The sequence below is a fragment of the Mauremys mutica genome, unplaced genomic scaffold, assembly GCF_020497125.1.
Source record: "Mauremys mutica isolate MM-2020 ecotype Southern unplaced genomic scaffold, ASM2049712v1 Super-Scaffold_1559, whole genome shotgun sequence".
NCBI classification, from domain to species: domain Eukaryota; kingdom Metazoa; phylum Chordata; order Testudines; family Geoemydidae; genus Mauremys; species Mauremys mutica.
Window position 1 is genome coordinate 105 of NW_025423353.1, and position 4439 is coordinate 4543.

The window sequence follows — 4439 nt, forward strand, 5'->3', positions numbered from 1 at the left end:
CAATAAAACTGTTTTAAAAAAAAAAGACGTGGCCTCAATGTATAACAATACTGGAAATTGTTTTAATATGTTTTCTGTTTCTTTTTCATATCAGTGCTAAAAATAGGAAGGGAACCGTAAGGAAACGAAAAGCTCAGCGCTTGTGTTAACCTCCTTTGAAGACGAACGAATAGCCTCAGTTGGACAGAAAGTAGGCCTAGAAAGTTATGCCCAACCCCCCAAATGTCATCTTCCTGGTGGTCTAGTGGTTAGAATATGGTGCTTTCACCGCCACGGCCCGGGTTCGATTCCCGGTCAGGGAGTTACCCTCTTCAACAAAAGTCTACCTTGCCTTCCTCGCTTGGAGTTCAACCGAAAGAATGCAACTTCCTGGCCTCCTTCAGAATGCTTGGAAACTCTTTGGAGGCCATGGGGAAAGCAAAGCTTACAACTACTACAATATGGCTATCTGCCCCTTAAAGCCCAGCCTCTGCACCCTTTTACACAAATACACTTACTAGTGCAAACAATTTAGTTTTTCCTTCTTACCGAGCCTAACCTAAATTAGAACAACATTACACTTTGACCCAAGATCTTTTTCTTTTCTTTTCACTTTTCTTGGTAAAACCAAACCAAACCAAACAATCATTTTGGGTCCACCAAAATATTTCACTAAATATAATATTCATCCAAAAACCTTTCACCCAGCGCTATATACAAGTTGTGGAAGCCAATTAATAATTAACAAGGATTTGAAGAGATCTTAATGAATGTTAGTTAGTTAGCATGAGTTAGGCTAGCTGTGACCCTAATGATGTGAGATTTGTAGAAGCAAGATAATGTAAGACAGAGTGAACTGTGTGAAAGTTATTATGACCTTGCAATATGCAGTCTTGTTTTTCTTAGGAGTGAGACAAATAAGATAGCAGAAAAGCTTATGTATAAACAAAATGTATTTGTTGCTTTTTACTGTCTGTATTATTGCTAGAAATTGTCTGTAACAAAGGTATAAAGGCTTGATGTAATTGTTTACCAGTTGAGAGACCTGTCCGGGACTGGGGTGACCCTGTGTCCTATGGCACTCTCTCCCTCCATTGTAATTACTGGAGAAATAATAAAGTATTTGATTTTGCTGCACCCAAACAAAAAGCGAGAACTAAGTTTTTCTCCGACAATTTGGGGGCTCGTCCAGGATGGCAACGCCCACGGACCCACAGACGGCTACTACGGATCATTCCCCTTCGAACCCCATGGCGCCACATTAGAGGTATGAGACCTTTTGAAATCTCTATTGGGGTTTCGGAGTAGGTCTGTCCGTGAGGACGTCTGTCTCTGTTGGGCTCACGCCATCTGAACTTATTGACTGTGCAGCAGGATCAAATGCAAAGTGGTATTGGGGAGAGGCCCCAATAAGGTTAGTTTATAGCAGTACTGGGAACTGCTGAGTTGGCCAAGGTAAATGCATAGGTAAATGCATAAGGTAATGCATAGGTAAATGCATTAGAATGCACCAGTGCTGAGGGGTTTTTACCACCTCAAGAGGGGTTGTCATACCGCCTCATGGTATTGGTCCGGACCAGGTAAAGATGCATCGTGGTTAAAAAAAAATAATAATAAATAAATAAAAATTTAAAAGATAAAAAGGTTAAAAAAGGGTTAAAAAAAAAAGAGGCCTTGGTGTGTGTGCGTGTGTACACCAGTGTGAGTGATCGTTATCGGAAGACGCCCAGAGTACCCTGTGAAGCGGAAGCTCATGATCAGGACTGCTCTAACGCAAGCCCGGTAACTAGTGGATCTTTAGGAGATCCGACCCACGGTGGGCTGACTCAGCCTGGCATAGTCCGGCGAGGAAGCTGCCTGGGTCTAGGAGTGTGTGAACCCATCTTCCCTCCCCTTTCCCTTCTGTGTGGGCTACTGACAATCTGATCATCTCACTGGATGCAATTAGAGTAAGCGGCGCCGTCTCCCAGAGACTAGCCGACGCTCTTTGCTGAAGGGAGGTGTAGGAGAGTCGTAATCTTCCTTGTGAGTCTCTCCTGTGTGAGTACCCTGTAGGGAGAGATCCTTAGTTTCTGAGCCGCTGGCGCGGACAGGGCACCCTCTCTGTGTGTGTAAGTGGAAAATGGGTAAGGGACAGTCTAAATATTCCACCTTACCCCCTAAGGGTACCCCAGCATATTACATGTACGTACATTATGGTCCTAAAACCTGCAGGTATTTAGCGAATTGAAATCTTCACACGCGTGAAAATTCATTTAAACCAGGGGTCTCAAACTCAAATGACCCCGAGGGCCGCATGAGGACTAGTGCATTGGCCCGAGGGCCGCATCACTGACACGCCCCCTTGCTGCCCCTGGCCCCACCCCCAATCCACCCCTTCCATGAGGCCCCGCCCCTGCCCTGTCTCTTCTCCACCTCCTCCCCTAAGCGCGCGGCTCCCCGCTCCTCCCCCCTCCCTCCTGGAAAGTGCTAAGCGCCACCAACAGCTGTTTGGCGGCTTGGCGGCGGGAAGCGCCTGGAGGTAGGCAGAAAAAAAAATGAAGAGTAATATAGTAGTATAGTATTAAAATATAGTATGCTATTAAAAGTCAATTTATTAACTTTTTTATTAACGTCTTTAACTGTAATGTGAAACGTCAGTGCTAATTTTGACAGTCATTTCATTTTTGGCCACTTAGCTGGCAGCGTTGTGCATCAACCAGAGCATCAATATTAGGTTTGATATCCTGAGACGAAACCAATCTTATTGTTGCTTGCAAATGTTCATCAGTGAGCCTTGACCTTAACACAGATTTGTTAATCTTCATGGAAGAGAAAAACTGTTCACATATATATGTACTTCCAAACATTGCCATTATCCTTGCAGAAGCAGAGAATAACATGGGAAATCTTTCTTGTGAAAGAAACCTGTAGAATTCTGGAATTCCAACATCTGTATACTTCTGCTTCAAAATCGTGTCACACTGAAGCTCCACTAACTCCATCTGCATTTCCTCTGCAACATTGTCAATTTCAACAGCAAATGGTGTGGAAAAAAGTTGAAAATGTGGTTCAAGTGCCTTGAAATCTTTAAACCGCACATCAAACTGTTTGTGTAAGTTAGAAATGATCTCTGCATATTCTTTCAAGGATTTGGGTTCAACTTTTCGTAAGGAATTCAGAGTTGAGAAATGGACCAAATTGCCAGCAGTCAGCTGTTTCCCCCATAAAGTAAGCTTGACTTTGAATGACTTAATACTGTCATACATCTGTGTTATCACCTGTTTTCTACCCTGAAGTTTCAAGTTCAGTGCATTCAGGTGATCAGTTACATCTGTTAGAAAAGCAAGGTTGCAGATAAAAGTGGAATCAGCAAGCTGTGGAACCTCCTTGTTTTTCATTTTCATGAAGCAATCAATCTCCTCTTTAAGTGCAAAAAAACGCTTCAAAACATTTCCACGACTCAGCCATCTAACTTGAGTGTGATACAGAACTTCCCCATATTCACTGTCCATACTTGCTAGAAAAGAAGTGAACTGTCTGTGATTCAGCCCTCGTGCACGTATAAAATTAACAGTTTTAACAACTACATCCATAACTTCTTTCATATGTAGACTTTTACTACACAGGGCTTCTTGGTGCAAAATACAATGTATACTGGTGAAGCTAATTCCTGGTATATTGAGGCTGTTCAGTTTGGTCTTCAATAATCCAACCACACCAATGTTTTCAGAGCACATTGATGGCGCACCGTCCGTAGCCAAAGATACGAGTTTGTTCCATGGCAGCGCAGCTTTTTCAATGCACTCTTCCAATCCTTGAAATATGTCACGTCCCGTTGTGGTACCCTTCAGTGGCATTAAGTCTAGCAATTCTTCAGTTATATTCAAATTGCAGACCACACCTCTAATGAACACTGCACACTGTGCGGTATCTGATACATCTGTACTCTCATCAAGAGCAATTGAAAATACTTCAAAGTCTTTTGCCATTTGAATCAATTGTTTTTGCACATTATCAGCTAAATCCGTTATCCTGCAGGCAACTGTATTTGCAGACAAGCTTATGCCTTCAAAAACTTTCTTCCTATCAGGACATAAAATTTCACTGGCCTTCATAAGACATTCTTTTATGAATAAGCCTTCTGTAAAAGGTCGCGATGATTTAGCTATCATTTTGCGTATCACAAAACTTGCTCTTACTGAATCTTCGCTAGACTTGTTAATCCCTGAAAATAAATTTCCTTGCTTGGCAAGTGCTGCTTTAAGTTGCTGAACTTTTTCCTCTCGGATTTTTCCGTGAATGCATCATATTTTTCACGGTGCATCGTGTCATAGTGCCAACGCACGTTATACTCCTTGGGAACAGCAATCGTTTGCTGACAAATAAGGCATTGAATTTTATCTTTTACCTCTGTGAAAAAATATAAATTCTCCCATTTGTCTTGGAAAACTCTCTTTTCTTCCATGAGTGTTCTTTTT

At 42.2% G+C, this 4439-nt stretch overlaps 1 non-coding gene across 1 annotated transcript; it reads left to right on the top strand.

The window, feature by feature from the left end:
* Window positions 1-230: 230 nt before the first annotated feature.
* Window positions 231-302, top strand: TRNAE-UUC. The gene has a single exon. It is a non-coding gene; the product is annotated as a tRNA-Glu (tRNA).
* The last annotated feature ends 4137 nt before the right edge of the window (window positions 303-4439 follow it).